The following is a 17,155-nucleotide window of genomic DNA, read 5'->3' on the forward strand; positions in this document are numbered from 1 at the left end:
GGAGCCCTATCTGATCTTAGGTGTGATATCCACTTTCTGATGCAAACTCAGACCCAGGGTCCTGAGTGGAAGTATATTTAAATTACAAGTTCAGTCCAGGTAAGTATGGATACTAGCTGTTTGCAGAGTCTACAGGTCCATATTTTACATTTTATTACAGTTCCAGATGAGGTGGAGAGGAAACAGGAACAGGTAGATTTGAGCCCCCTAAAGTTTCATTACTTATCTAGAGACATCACAGTTAGGGGTTGGCAATGTGACTCAGCCACAATTCACATAGTCTAACACCAATATGAAATCCAGCATTTCTATTTTTGGTACCATATGCCACTCAGTTTAACAAACAAAAAATTACTAGTCATCCCAGATTTTGACTGACTCCACTCACTCAGGTTATCCATCACTGGTGCTAAATGTCTTTCCCTTAATCCCTTCTACAACGCTTGCTCTCTAGAGCCCGAGAGCAAGACTAAGAAATGCTGAAGCCTTCCTCCCACCGGTGTGCTCAGTTGTCCATCCTTGGCTCTCCTCCAAATAGTAAGAACAAAAAAGAGCAAGATTCCAAAAATTAAGTTCTACTAATAGGTCATACTTAAATTGTTTTCACCAGATTAAGCACTGACAGTATGGATAAAAACAGGCTGAATAGCTAGACTCTGAACAGAGACACAGAGGAGAAAAGAAGACTGGCTTATCTGGATCCAGGCCATTCCATCCAGTGTTTTCACACATGAGCAGACACACTGTTTCTGCTCTCACATTCTTCAGACTCCACATCAGTGTTTGCAAACATTTCTTATCTGAGAACCCAGATCCTTAACTATGAAGTAGTCTTTTAAGACTCAAAAAAATAAGACAGACCAACGAGATCCCTTTAGTGTATTCTAAGTCCTAAATGGCACATGCCCCATTGCAGGCTGAGCTTCCGCCATCCTAGGAGCACACTTTTCCTTCCCCTCAGCTAATTATGTTTGCAGATAATGTGTAAATAACACCACGAAATTCTACGGAAATTTGTTTACCCTTCTATGCAATTTTAACAATTTACAAAAGGGGGTTCTACTGGTAATATGCACACACAAAAAAAAATTAAATTAGCATATTTTATTTGACTTTTAGTAACCTAAGATTCTGTCAAAGATCATTCCATGTTAAATGGAAATACCTAAATAAATGACAGCATTAATCTTTTTATATTAAACCCAGACTTTGACTTTTTTTTAAAAAAGTATACTCACATTAAGAAATGAGAATGAGATATATACTTTAAAAAGTCAGTACTATTATTTAGAATTAATAATACGAATTGATACATAAGCACACAGAAACTAAAAGCCATAAGGCTCTTGCTGTTGTAGAATTACTATTTTCTGAATATAAGTAGCTCAAAAATATTTCAAATTGTTCACGTTATAAATAGAAAATGACACTATTAACATTGAATCTAAGAAAAATTTAGAATGACAAGAAAAACACTTTGCTTTTTTAGATTAAAATAGGACTGATGGCTAAGGAGAATGGCCTTTTTTTCCGTATCTGGCAGGAGGGGGCTTATTGGAAAGCTGCTCTCTGGGATATGACACTGCATAGTCCTGTCAGAATGATTTTGAGTTCAAACCAAACTCAGTTTCTTTTCTTTTCTCTCATAATGGCTCCTTTCCTTCTGGGTTTCCTATATTAGTGATTATTAGCATCCTCATCAGTTCAGTCCCTCAAGACAGTACTCAAAAATAATGTTAGACATTGTTTTTTTTACCCGCACTCAATCCATGACTGAGTTGATGAACGCAAGCTTCTTAGTCTCTCATGCAAATTCTCCTCTTCATTCCCATTTGCCATGATTGGCACAGCCCTCACCAACACACATCTAGAGTTGGAGTATCATCCCATATACCAAATGGCTTCAGTTTTGATTCCCAGTCAGGGCACATACCTAGGTTGCAGGTTTGATCCCCAGTGAGGTCCCATACAGGAGGCAATCTATGGAGGTTTCTCTCTCTCCATCTCCCTCTCTCCCTCCCTCCCTTCGTTCCTCCCTTTCAGACTCTCTAAAATCAATTTAAACAAAAACAAAAAAACAAAAAACACATATCCTCAGGTAAGAATATAAAAAAAGAATAGATAAGTGCTAGAGAGAGTGTAGAGAACCCTTGTGCACTGTTAGTGGAAATGTAAATTGTGCAATCACTATGAAAAACAGTATGGAAGGTTCTCAAAGGATTACAAATAGAACTATAGTATGACCCAATAATTCCACTTATGGGTATATATCCAGGACTTGAAATCAGGAACTTAAAGAGATATCTGTACCTCCATGTTCACTGTAGCATTATCCACAACAGCCAAAATAAAAAATCAAAACAAACAAAGTGTCCATCAAAGGATGAATGCATAAAGAATATTCCATTATTCAGCCATGAGAAACAAAGAGATTCTGCTGTTTGTGACAGCTTGGATGAACCTTGAGGGCAGCGTGCTAAGTGAAATAAGTCAGATCAGACAGAGAAGCCAATATTCTATGATATCACTCATATGTGGGATCTAAAAAAGCTTGCCTTAGAGAAACAGAGGGTAGAATAGTTACTAGTGGTTGGGGGTGGTGGAGGAATTGGAGAGATTAATCAAAGGGTAGAAACTTTCAGTTATAAGAAAGGTTCTAGTAATCTAGTATATGGTATGGTGGATTATAATTAATAACTAGAGGCTGGGTGCACTGGGGAGGGGTGTTCCTCAACCCAGCCTGCACCCTCTTCAATTTAAGAACCCTTGAGGGATATCCAACTGCGGGTTTAGTCGGACATCCCTCACACAATCCAGGCAGCTGGCTCCTAGCCACTCACCTGCAGGCCTGATTGACACCTAACTGGTCCTCTGCCGGCCCAATCACCCCCAACTACCGTCCCCTGCTGGCCTGATCTCCCCCAACTGCCCTCCCCTGCCAGCCATCTTGTGGTGCCATCCTGTGACAACATGGGGCAGCCATCTTGTGGCAGCCATCTTGTGATAACATGTGAGTGACCATGATTCAACGGGGAGACACTACCTAGGCTTTGGTATTATATACTTGAAAGTTTTGAAGAGTATAGATCTTACATGCCCTCACCACAAACAATGCAATTTTTATGTGATGGGATGGAGGTATTAATGCCACTGTTATAATTTTATAATATATAAATATAACAAATAATAATGCTGTAGACCTTGAAGCTACACAGTGTTATATGACAGCTAGATCTCAATAAATCTCAAGAAAATAGCCTCTTCTCTGCCTCTGAGGTTGTTTTGTGGAAGCTTTTCTCCTCATTCTTTCTGATTTATGTGGATTAAAGTGAACTATTCCATTGGAAATTCAATCAAGGGCCACAGCATTAAGATCAATCAGCTGCAATAAGCTCTTTGTCTGCTCATCAATGCAGAATAGAATATCTTAGTTTATAGTTGGAATAAAAGATACAGTATTAAATTATCAAAATATCAATTATTTGGATTAGCTTTGTTAATAATTACTATAAGCACATAATAACATCAATAAAAGATCCAGAAAATAATTAACTCCTTAAAGATAGTTTCTAAAAGAATTGTTCAAGCCTTCTTAGAACCCAAGGGTGTGATAGAAGTTGTTAATACTAGAAAAATATGAATTACAAAATTATAACACATTACCTTTTTTATATTTGTATTATGACATATTAAAAACATGGATTATCCAAACTTCCTCTGATGGTTCTGACCCGATTGTTCCCTCTGCACATTCCTTCCTCTCTTCTCTCTAGCTTCACTCCCTGCCCTTGCTACAGGAGAGACAAAGGTTCCAAGACCAGGCTCTGAAGAGCAGAGAAAACAGCTTGCTTGATGAATCCATCCCAGAGCGTCATGTTTGGACATAGACTTCTGGATTGTTCTCTCACTTCCCATTGAATGATCCTGGTGTATTATAAACATTCTCCTCTCCTCCAGGAATGTTGGGGACTGGGTCATCCTATGTGGTGGATAGGATCTAACCAAAGGTGGAACTGAAAAGTACCAAGGGATTTTACTGTAAGGAGAGGCAACGGGCACACATTATCATCACTTACAAATCAATTACCAAGTTTCAGATGTATGTATGAAATCAACATTTGTGTAACCACCACTCGGCTTAATACCTATGACATGATCAGTAATATCGATACCATGCAGCTCTCCTAGGTCACATCACTTTCCCTTCTCACTTCTCTTCAGATGAACCCCAACCTAATCACTAACCATACCTTTGTGTTTATTTTAGTCATGTGTGTCACAGTTTGTTTCTAAAAATGAAATATTCAATTTCTTCTTGATGGTCTATAATATAGCATCACCTGGGAATAAACAATGAAGATGCTCATTAAACAATATATATTGATAGGAATGTCAAACTAGCACGGTGCATACATAATTACCTAACATGTTTTAAAAGTAAATCTGGAATCTATATATTTTCTTTTAAACATCACCATTACACACAGAAACTGAGCTAATCATGGGGGTCCTAGCTGTCAGCAGCATCAACCTTGAAGGACATTCTTTTCCCAAAGAAATATTCTCCCTTCTGTCCCAGCCTGCGTCATTCACAGAATTCCTCTTTGTGACCTGGAAGCTTCAATCCTCTTACAGGTTCAGCAGCCAAGAGGAAATTTTATCTTCAGAATCTAAACAATATCTTGAGAAATTAAAAGTATATCTTCTCAGCAAACCTGTTCATATAAGCATTCATAGGTTGAATTTCCATTTTGTGGATTACCGAAAACCATTTGTGCCCTATTCCTTGCTTTCAGCCCTTTCATTGCTGATCAGCATTGTCACTGAAGGGTGAACAAAAAAATAAAAAATAAAAAGAATAAGAACATCCATTTTTGCTGCTTATTAACTGAACTCTTATGGAGAAATAAGAAAGTATTGACCAGTTAGTTTTTGAACAATTCCAATTTTTAATGCTTGTCCTATTCAAAATTATGCATAATTAAAAGTTGGTATTAATATGTTTTCCCTATAACACTTATTCCACTTGAAAAGGTAACCAATGTTACTTGTTCTGTGAGGTAATTTTTCTCTGTGTGTTTGCTACAGCAAAAAAAAACGGTAATTTTCATTGATGTTCTACACAGCTAGAAGAAAGTACAGATTAGTAATATGAAATAGTAGCATACTAATACCTTCAAAAGAGGAAGAAAAAATAAATACATTTTCTCTAGACCCAAGAAACCATGCTTACAGGGATGAGCTGATATGTGGTAATAAATTTAGAAATGGTCTCATTACTTCTATTAATTACAGGATAACTGGATTTCAAAGCCACCTCCTTTACAGGACCTTATAGCATAACTACTGCCATCTACAGAAAATAAACAAACAAAAAAAGATGAAAAGAAGCAAATAGCAGAGATTTTCTCTTAGCTCTATGGCATAACTGATTGTTTTTGTACCCCGTAGTTATAACAAGGTGAATGATTAACCATCAGGAAATTGAATAAAGAGATTTCTACAATAAATGAAGACCTTCTGTAAGTGATCATCTTATCACATAATTTTTTTCTGAAATATATTTTTGCTTTATAGAAACTTAAAGGCATCATAAAAAATGGCATTTATTGAATTATCATCATCCCTTTGTCATAATAGACCATAGCTTTTCCACTGTGAGTCCTGAATTGCTCTACCTTCAGCTTCTGGATAATACAGTATGAACTTAGAAGGCAGATATAACTAAAAACATCTAAAGAACAGAAAACATGTATTGCATGTGCATTTTTGTATTCAACACAATAGGCACTCATAAGCATTTATTGATTTTTTTAATGTTACATGACATGGTTTTCATGTACCTTGAAAGTATATTTTTTGCAAATGAATATGAGGATATAGTTGTGATTTCTTAGCTTGAATATAATGAACTACCAAAAATGTCCAAAATCCAACTTGTCTGAACCACCAACGAACAGAATAATATACTTCTCAAATCTGTGCATGAGCCCAGGCTAATGACTTGTTAAAATTTTTAACAGTTTTATTAAGAATACATTTATCATGATTTTTCATAAAGTCCATGCCTCCTTTCAGCTTTGCTGAGAATTGCTGGTATTTCTAAAAAGAAAATTCTCTAGTTTCCTGTTGTCACCATTCATAGAATCAGCAGAGAAGAGATTCCACATTGGAGAGAAAGACAGTAATTGCCACTATACTACTAACACAGTTTTGTCTGTCAGATTGTGGAGATTATCAAAAGGAAGAATCCCTCTTCTAGATTTTAATTCACCCTAAACTGCCTGCAATAGAGCACAAGAACTGAATCTTTCATCCTGCTGTAACTTTTTAAAAAATATATATTCTATTGATTTTTTTTACAGAGAGAAAGAGAGAAGGATAGAGAGTTAGAAACATCATTGAGAGAGAATCATCAATCAGCTGCCTCTTGCACACCCCTTACTGGGGATGTGCCAGCAACCAAGGTACATGCCCTTGACTGGAATCGAACCTGGGACCTTTCAGTCCTCAGGCCGATGCTTTATCCACTGAGCCAAACCGGTTTCGGCCTGCTGTAACTTCTAATAGATTACCTGTTCGTTGTTGTTGTTGTTTTGTTGTTGTTTTTTTAAGGTAATCAGTCTATCTAAAATGAGCTGCCAGCGTGGTGTGTTGTTTCAATGATGTCCAGGTTAAATAAACAAGCACTTCACCAATTTCAGGTGCCCACTCAATTTAAATTTGGATTTAAATCTGCTTAGCATTTCTTTCAAATGATTACCATGTAGGAAGTTATAAAATTTTAAATTTGAAATATTTTAAAGATTATGTATCTCATTAGTTATGATTGTATGATCCAGCCATAACGCAGTTTGCTTTTTTATTAGTCATCATTATGCCCAAACCACAGGACTCCTATCCCCTCACTGTTCATGTAGTCCATGTTTACACATCAATTAATAAATGTATCCAAGCAAAGCAACCCTGTGACTTTCATATTACATTGCTTCCATAAGACACAGTGTTTTTTTAGAGGAGAAAACACTGGAAATATACACACACACATACACACACACACACAAATATAATTCACTGACATCTACCATTCTTATTTTAAAACAAATCTTATCTTAGTGGCAAAATCAATGTAATATACATAACTTATGTTACTAATAGGAGACCAATGAAATAAGATTCACTTTTAGGAGGCTGAATTCTGAGATTAGAAAATCTAGAACATTTCCTTTCCTTACTTTCACCTATGACTAAAGATCCGTCAGGGATGGTATAGCACAAATAGAAGTGAAACTTCCCATAAAAGGAACTATTTAAATGTGTCACTGAGAATTAATATCATATGACTTTCTTTCATCTGTTTAATTTCTCTGTGGTAATGATATGCATTGCCTTGTGACATAACTATTTTTTTATTTGTTCCAAAATGATTTTTAAGTAAATCAAATGCACACTAGAGGTGAAACCTATAATCAATTCAAATGTGTCTATTTATTGTTACAAGAGGATTTTATGCTATTTTAATACTGCTACATAGAATACTGTAAATTCTTAAAATTAGTACATTAAATTACATATCGAGTCTATTCGTAATGGCATATCAATACTCTTTTAAGGTATAATCCATGAATAATTTCAGGTAACACATTTTTATCTAAGTTTGAGTGCTAATCTGGGAAATGAAATAAAGCAAAATGCAGAACAACTAATAGTCTGTTTCAGAAAGGATATCTAAGCTTTCTCTTGTTAATTCTACTGGCATTGGCCTATATCACTTGATCCAAGGTTACAAAAACAAATAAACAGTGCTACCAATCACTAGCTGTCCAAACTAAGGAATCAAACACATTTACATAAAAAGAAATAACCAGTGTGGCTCAGTGGATAGAGCATCAGGCTGCGGACTCAAGGGTCTCAGGTTTGATTAAAGTCAAGTCCATTACCTTGGTTGCATGCACATCCTCAGTAGCGGGTGTGCAGGAGGTAGTTGACTGATGTTTCTCTCTCATTGATGTTATTATACTAACTCTCTATCCCTCTCCCTTCCTCTCTGTAAAAAAAAAAAAAATCAATAAAATATATTTTTTAAAGAAGTGCTTTATTTTAAATCCTCTTTCTGAAAAATTCTTGTGATTATAAACTTTTTTAAATTATCATATATATCCCAACACTCAACTTTATTTTTTAATATAACTTTATTTTTTAACCTTTATTGTTGAAAGTATTACATATGTCCCCTTTTTTATCCCATTGACCCCCTCCAGCCTGCCCCTGCCCCCAGCCCAAGGCCTTCATCACACTATTGTCTGTGGTGTCCATGAGTTAGGCATATATGCGAACTAGTTATTTGTTTGATTATCTCCCACCCACCCACCCTTCCCATCCTTCTCTCCAAGATTCCACACAGTCAAAATCCTCCCTTTACCTCAAACCCCATCCCCCACTCCTTTGTTTTCCCTTATAGCAAACCTCATAGAGTTCCTCATGTCCTACTATATTTTTGAATCCTCCCCAATCACTATTTTTCAGTTGCAATCCACAGAAACCACTTTTTATCAAAGTTACCTTGGTCTTCAACATTTTCAAATGCAGTAGTCAAGTCTCAATTTTCACTCACGGAATTTAACAGGGGGTCTCATTTGCTTCTTCTTGATACTTTACTCGCTTTGTTTCCAGAACAACACACCCTCTGTTTTTTTTTCCTAACTCACAGGTCATTCATTTTGCTCTTTTCCTGGATCCTCTCTCTCTACATGTTGGGCTGTCCCATGGCACAGTCCTGGAGTTCTCTCTACACAGTTATTCCATGAATAGGCTACCTCCCCCCACCCGTTTCTTTCAAGACTCTCTCTATAATGATGAATTCTGAATATATAGCTTGAATCCACAAATTCCAGACTCACAAATTCTCAAATTTGATGTGTCATAGGAATTTCCAATTGAATAGATGCAATTTCGATGTCTATCTAAAGCTTGCCCATTGCCCATGTTTCCAATTTTAGTTAATAGTAACACATTTCACCCTCTTAGTTCAGGTAAAATACCTTGGAACCCACTTTTCTTCCTCTGGATTTCTCCCAGCTGAATCATCAATCAGGAAAACCCTCTTTCTTCTACCTTCAGAATATATCTGCAATCTGACAACTCAGTTAAGTTACAAACTAGTCCAACTCACTATTGTCAAGCTAAAATTCATACAGTATGTCTTCTCCACTCAGTCTGCCCAAGCAGAGATGCTTACCTTTCTAAAATACAAACTATGTCATTCAACACTCCACTGGACCGCCTAAATACCCAGACAACCTAAATACCTTACCATAAATATCATAAGGCCTTACAGGACCTTCCCTAGTTGACTCTTAGACTTTATTTCCTTCTACTACCTGCTTTGCTCATTAAAACTTTAGCCACAGTGACTTCCAAGGTGTTCCTTAGTGTCTTGTCTCAGGGCCCTTGCCTTTCTTATGCCTTCTACCTGAAATCCTATTCATCAGATATCCACATGACTGATTTATTTGAGTCATTTCTCTGCTCTGATGGCCATCTCTTGAGAGAGGTCTTACTGAAATGAGTTCTAGGGACAAAATAGGCAGGTTTAGGGAGTCTTAGAGATAAGGAGGGTCCATGGGAGAAGAATATATAGATGGAGACTTGAAGATGCCAGAGAGCTTATCTTACTTGTACAGAGGATAGAGAAATACCACAGGCAGATGGAAATATTTCTGACCTAAGCAATTAAAACAGCCATAAACCAAGGACAGACAGGATATCTCTGGCCGAGCAATTAAAGTGACCATAAGTTAGACCAGTAGCCCCGACCTGAGTAGCTGGGAGAGCTATAAGGCTTTCTCTGACAGCACAACTGGGAGAAAACCATTTATACTAATAAAAACATAATATGCTAATTAGGCCAGGTCAACCAAGCCATCTTCTGGATGTCGGTATTCCTTCTGGACAAAGCCATGGTGGTGGGGGCTGAGGCAGGGCAGTTAGGGGCGATCAGGCAGGCAGGCAGGCAGAGGCAGTTAGGGGCAATCAGGCAGGCAGGCAGGCAGGTGAGCAGTTAGGAACCAGTGGTCCCAGGTTGCAAAAGGGATGTCCGATTGGAGAGGGTGCAGGCTGGGCTGAGGGAAACCCCCCTCCACCACCCCTGTGCATGAATTTTATGCACTGGACCACTCATAAGATAATCAAAAGTGACTCCAATCAGCAAGATAAGGTGAGGGAAAGTGGGGGGCCAGGGGGGTAGTATGTGGGCTTTGAGCTTTGAAATTAATACCATATAGCAGAATAACCAATGAGGAAAGCAGAGGGGTCCCAAATTAAGGAAAGGGACCAATAAAAAAAGGTCAGATTCAAACAAAGAACTATAGCATATATAAACTGGTGACAAAGGGATAAGAGGAAAGGGATATTTTAATTTTTCCCATTAGAGAAAGAGAACAGGCTTTTCCCATTGTGGGGCAGGGTGCTCCCCATGGGCTCCCTTTGGGGACACTCCTGCCCAGATGGAGTTTATAGCTGATTCCAATAAAATTCTAAACTCTTTACTAAATATGCCTTTTTGTCCGCGAGTTTATTCTTCAAACTTCATGAGGACAAGAACCCAGGGGAAGAAAAGTCTGTACCTCATACCCCACCTTTCATTACCAGATCATCCTATTCAAAGTAGCAACTTCATTCACCTGCCATTCCCTCCTTTTTCTTTTTTTAAATATACTTTATTGATTTCTTACAGAGAGGAAGAGAGAGGGACAGAGAGTTAGAAACATAGATGAGAGAGAATCATCGATCAGCTGCCTCTTGCACACCCCCTACTGGGGATATGCCTGCAACCAAAGTATATGCCCTTGACCAGAATCGAACCTGGGACCTTTCAGTCCACAGGCTGACGCTCTATCCACTGAGCCAAACCAGTTTCGGCTTTTCCCTCCTTTTTCTTCATAGACTTATCACTACCTGACATTATACCATTATATTTCCTTATTTCTCCTTTGCCCGCCCGATGAGGATGTAAACTCCTTAAACTAAAAGAAGAGAGGTTACTTGTTCAGCATTCCGGGGCCTAAAAGCAGTACTTCAGAGAGAAGAGATTCAGAATAAGTGTCTGTTGAATGAGAAAACCTGGTCCCAGTTAGCACCCATAGTACATGTTGGTAGTAGTGCTTCCCTTACCCTGCAGTGTCAGGAACATGAACACCTAGAACTATAATGACTTTAAATGAAGCAAATCCCTTATGTATGTACTCAGAGCAATGAAGTAGGATTATTTCTAAAAGTTATTTGAATTATTAGGGAGTGATAAAAAATAAGAATTATTTTAATCAAATTAATTACTTGATTTTTTTTTTCAGGATTAAATATTTTCTAATGAGAACCTTGACTCCAAATGATTTAAAATCTGTAACAGACGCAGGCGGGTGTCCTTGCCTCTGAGTTTCCCTCTGTTCACCTGGGGTCGCTTTCAGGTGGTCGGCGCAGCCTCAGCCGCACATGAACCACCACTAGGTAAGCAACAATAAAGTAAAAGAACACCTGGAGAAGGAATCCAAAACTCTGAAGATCTTTGACGAAATACGGAATGCTTCTTTTACATCCCAGTGACACCAAACATATATGGCTATTCCTGGTGTGCATCCGGTTTGTAAACTCCAAGAAGTTACAGTGGTCTGTGATGGTTAGAGCATAAGACTAATTTATCCAACCAGCCTTAGTAAGCATTAGTGTTTCAGTGAATTTAACATATTAGTATTAATGCTAGGCATAAGAGAAACAAAATGTAAAAAAAAAAAATCCACCTCTCTCAATCTACCTACTACTTGCAATTATCTAGAATATCTGATGAACAAATATGTTATTCATAATTCTTATTCATACCCTAAAAATCTTTATTTTAAGGGTCCTTAATTTGTGTGATTAAGGTTTTATTCTCCACCTATTTCCCCTAATATAGTTATGTTTTAATTCACTCTACACCTAGCTATTAAGCACAGTTACATGAACCACATGACTGAACCACTTCTACAAATTCCTGAAATATAGTATTTTATTTATTCCTTAAATATAATAATTTAGTATTTTTTCTTATCTTTTATCTATCCATCTGATCAGCTGTTCTGCGCTTTCAATAACACATCATCCCAAGAGTTTATTAATATTGGCACATGGCAAGAGCTAACATAATATGCCTAGCTGCTCCTTCATTTAACCTAGTATTGCATGTGATTTTTGTTGATGCTAAAACTAATTTATCATATTAAAGTTGACTAAATTTCATCCTCTTATAATGGGATGTACTAGAAGAAAAATGTTGCCTCTTTTAAAAAAGTTCAATAAACAAAAAAAAATGTATAAGTTATGATAGACATTGATTCTATATTACCATACAAACAAGATGGTGGTGGTATGTGTGTGGAGATTGGTACAATACATAAAACAATAATTATAAGTCCAAAATTATCTGAAGACATATTTGATCATTCACAAAATTCAATGAGGAGACTATTTTTACGTATATCTGTATTTGTGTTCATATATGTGTTTATTCATAGCTCCCTGTATATGAGATTCATGTACAAACAGCAATCAGTTCTGAACTTCAAATGTTCTATAGGAAAGCAGAACCACTGCAGTCAAGAAATTACTTAACAAACTCATTCACTAATATCTGTTGACACCAGCATTGTTATGCGTTTTTACAAACTTCTTGGTGTCTTAGACTTTTCAACAGAGAATGAGTATTAGTTTTAAAATATATTTTCTTATATATCAAATTTGTGAAAATTTACATCACTAGGTCTAGGAAGCTCATCTATTTGCAGAATAGAGGGTGTTGATAAATCCTAAAACTAAATTCTTACAAGAATAAGAAACAACAGGATATGGTATTTCCTCTTCAGATTTGAAAATAAAAACCATCTGTACTTTACAACATCACAGACCTCATTAAATGGCACTTTTCCCCTGAGGATTTAAGAGAAAAAAAATAAAAAAAATAAAAAAAATAAAAAAATAAATAAATAAAAAAAAATATATATATATATATATATATATTTTTTTTTTTCCATGTGATTTTCAAATATGACAACAAAGGAACAGCTCAGAATGCAGTGACACCTAATGGCAAAGCTATCTTTGTAGGCCATAAATGTATTTATAGTAAAAATCTAAGTATTCCGACTCATCAATATGCTATCTATAATCTGAAATATCATGAGGATTCACTAGCAGTGCCAAATATTGGACTTTGTTAAACTAAAAGAACCTATGCAAGTAAAAAATTCTGCATGAAAAAGTGTGGTTTTAAAATTACAATATCCCTTTGAGATAAAATTACAGTATGATAAATTTAGCTTTAGATATTAGAATTAAATGCAATGCATCTTCCATTTCTTTTAAGAATTTCAACTAGTTGTTATGGTTGGATAAGTTGAAAGTTAATTTTTATTCGTATTTTAATTGAAATTTATAGGAGGTATTTGCTGAATGAACATTTGGAGTAGAAAGCAAAGGTCCTTAGTGTACTGACTTATTAGTCATGTCACAGTTGATATCATTGAATGATAACATTGTCTAAGTTAATGCACATCTAAACTGTGCTCAAATAACTGTTTTAATGACACAGAATAAAGGTAAAGTATAAACTTATTTTAAATTCAGGAGCTACTTCTTCATACATTCTAAGCTTATACTACAATATATATTACCCATAATTCAGAGAGCAATAAACTCTTACAAAAAACAAGAGGATAAGTTAAATCACTGAGATACTTTCTATGATGGGAAGAGTCCTTGATGACTCCTGGGGGCTATCATTCAACAATGCAAATCATAGTGGAAATGCTTTTACATTCTGTATTTGATAGAACAGTCCTCAATAGCAACAGGATAAAAACTGATGGTTTAAAATCTACCCTCAATTTTTGTTTTATCATGCACTGTCACATTTTACTCAGCCACCAATTTTGTACTTTAATTTGCACTTTCTCATGATGGAAACACTCTGAATTGTGTCAGGCTTCTCAAATGTCATAGTTGATGATTATGATTTGGAGGATACAGCATCAATGGCTTATGAGGAAAAAACATGAATAAATGCTTGGTTTCTGTTTCCTGCTGGCATAAGGTTTTTTGCCATGACTGCCAACAACAAAAACAGGCTAGTCATTTTTGTAATAAATGAATAAGTACTCGGTGTCAGTGTTTCCTTGCAGAGATATATAACTGAGGGTAGCTCATTGCAATCAGTTCTGTGAGCACAAGAACCAGATAAAGAAATGAGCATACATTAAGCTGCTAAGACATGAGATCCTCCATATTAGATATGAAGCAAAGCACAAACTGTGCAGTTGGCTGGAAATGCCACCTAATCCCTGCTTAATTAAAGCAGTGCTCTAAACGCCTGTTGTGTTAAGGGAGTCAAGAGTGTGAGAGGACTGATGTATGAAGAAAATAGCACTCGGCGTGGCTAATCTCAAAGACTTTGGAGCTTTCCAGCTACATAAATCAGAGCGACTTTTGAATAGCCTCATAAAACACAGTATCATTGCCATTCCTCTCACGACTTTTTGGTTCTTCCTACAGCATGCAGATCATTAGGAAACTTCTAAGCAATCAAGTAATGTGGGTCTGATGAAATTACTCAATCAATGCACAGCCTTAAAGTAGAAGCATAATTTCAAAATTGCATAGTTTTTAATGTGTCAAAAGACCTTTCTTTTGGGGTGGGGGCTGAGGAAGATCACAATGAAGGTGATCCGTTTCTACACACTGTGTCTGTGAGTATGAATATTAAACAGTGTGTAGAATTATCAAAATTTTTAATAATGTGCTTTAACAGAAACACAAAGTAATGGTATTAGGCATTTTAACTGCAATAAACACATTTCCATTTCAATCATTAATTTAATCATTTCATTAGACTATATCTCATTGTAGTGAACTAATCTGTTTAATAAAACATGTTAGAGTTTAAAATATGTAATTGACTATGTTAATCTACCTGCATAAATAGTAGAAAACAAAGAGAAAGAAAGAAGAATGGAGAGAGTTTTCATACATATATTTTGGTTCAATACCAAAAGGATTCAATATTTAAAGAACCTCTTCCAATGGAATACTACTCAGCCATAAAAAAGAAGGAAATCTTACCTTTCGAAACAGCATGGATGGACCTGGAGAGTATTATGCTAAGTGACATATATTAACCTCTGTAATGCATACAAATTAGTCTTGAAAAAGACAAGTAGCATATGATCTCACTTATATGTGGAATCTAATGAACAACATTAACAATAAAAAAAGAAACAGACTCATAGATACAGAGTCAGATCGGAAGGGGTTTGAGGGATGGGTGGAAAAGGTAAAGGGATTAGGGGAGGGGGGAGTTAAAAACACAAACACCAATAGTTACCAGAAGGAAAGGGGGGAGGGGAGATAAAGAAGGTAAAGAGAGGCTAAATGGTGATGGAAGGAGACTGGACTTAGGGTGATGAACACACAATACAATATACAGAAGGAGTGTTATAGAAGTGTACACCTGAAACCTATATGATTTTATTAACCCATACATTCAATTGAATTAAAAAACAAAACTAAAGTCACTGAGATCAAGGCGAGGTCTTACACTAAATCTATATGCCCCACACTGAAGTATGTGGAGAAGGTGTTCAATAAATACATACAGGATGGTGAAAGTACAGGCAAACAAAAGAAACCTATTGCAGCAGTGTCTTTTATCTTTCCAGCTTGCCTGAACTGCACATTACAGCTACTTTCTGCTGAAACACATCACATAAGGCTGTGGAAACCTTTCATTTCTGCATATCTCCTTATATCTCTAGAGTTGAAATATTCTCTCCCTCCTGCTTCATCACTTTCATCCCCTTAGTCCTGAAATAATAGATTTACCGTGCGTATGTTTCTCAGATTAAATATCAAAGCATATTTCTCAGATTAAATATCAAATGAAAGCAGTCACCTCTTAGACATAATGAATTCTCTTTTCCTATCCAACCAAGCAAGTAAGCTGATCGATGAATAGTAACAGGTGCTTTACAATTGTAATATATGAGCATTTAGTTTTGAATTTATTATAGTCAGCCTGGGGTAGGGGCGGAAGGGGGAGATAATTTTAACCTCTGAAGTGCACACAAATTAGTCTTACTTCTGTCGGTTTTTTTTTTTTTTTAATTTAGGAGATAACATTTTCACTATATTGTAAAGGATATGGAGCATTTGAAACAATCATCAATTTGCTAGCTTCATGGCATTATTAGGTAGTCTATAAAAGAAGCTAATCCTCTTGTCTAATGTACTAATTGCATTCAAGTCCAATTAATTGTCTAAGAAGTAACGATTTCTTTTAGTAGGACACGCACAGTTCATGCATACAACCAGCTTTCTAAAGAAATCCGTAATTTGTACACAGTTACTTTTTGGTCTAGTTATAAATAAGCAAGCCATGTCACAGTGACAGACAACAGAATGGAAAGGGGGGAAAAATACAACAGTTGTGTTCTATTTTGAAACAAATAGCCCAGACTGCATTGCAAAATAGTATTCATCTGGTAAAGGATAGCAAGAGCTGTAGGTGTTTGCAAATAGAGTATTTATTGTGTAGACCACAGAAAAAGCAATGAAATAAGCATGAATCCGCAAGCCTTCCCTCCTGAGCGATAAAGAGCATAAGGCAGAAACCCCTAATCATAAAATGAATGCAAAAGTACAATGATACATATATCTCCATTCCTGTTGCAGTCATTTAAACTGGACATAAATATAAGTTATTTATTTAAGAGAGGAGCCCAGTTCATTTCTGAACTCCACCAAAAACATTGCCGAACCCCTCCATAAGATCATCATTTCTCTCCTGAAAAGTTCAGAACCCACAGGCACTATTAGCCCCCCCAAGCAAAAGGTGATCTACAGGCAAGCTATCCAGCGTTTAATTTACTTAATGCCTAAGTGCAAGGTTTTCTGGATTCTGACCTCATTACTCTTTGCACGGAGACATATGGTTCTATTGATATAAATAATAGAGAATGGCAGACATGTTTACAAAGACAATCTCGGAGACCCAGAGAGAGGGAGCCCCCTGGAGCCCAGGGGCCAGCCTCTTTGGGCAGGCACGTGATAGAAGACCCTGGCTTGGGCAGGC

At 36.5% G+C, this 17,155-nt stretch overlaps 1 protein-coding gene across 1 annotated transcript in view; it reads right to left on the reverse strand.

Moving 5' to 3' along the window:
- The window catches only part of GRID2 (glutamate ionotropic receptor delta type subunit 2), a 1,260,684-nt gene that overhangs the window by 1,241,596 nt on the left and 1,933 nt on the right, over window positions 1–17,155 (reverse strand). The gene's annotated exons all lie outside the window — the stretch shown is intronic.

This window comes from Pipistrellus kuhlii, unplaced genomic scaffold (genome assembly GCF_014108245.1).
Source record: "Pipistrellus kuhlii isolate mPipKuh1 unplaced genomic scaffold, mPipKuh1.p scaffold_m20_p_1, whole genome shotgun sequence".
Classification (NCBI taxonomy): Eukaryota; Metazoa; Chordata; class Mammalia; order Chiroptera; family Vespertilionidae; genus Pipistrellus; species Pipistrellus kuhlii.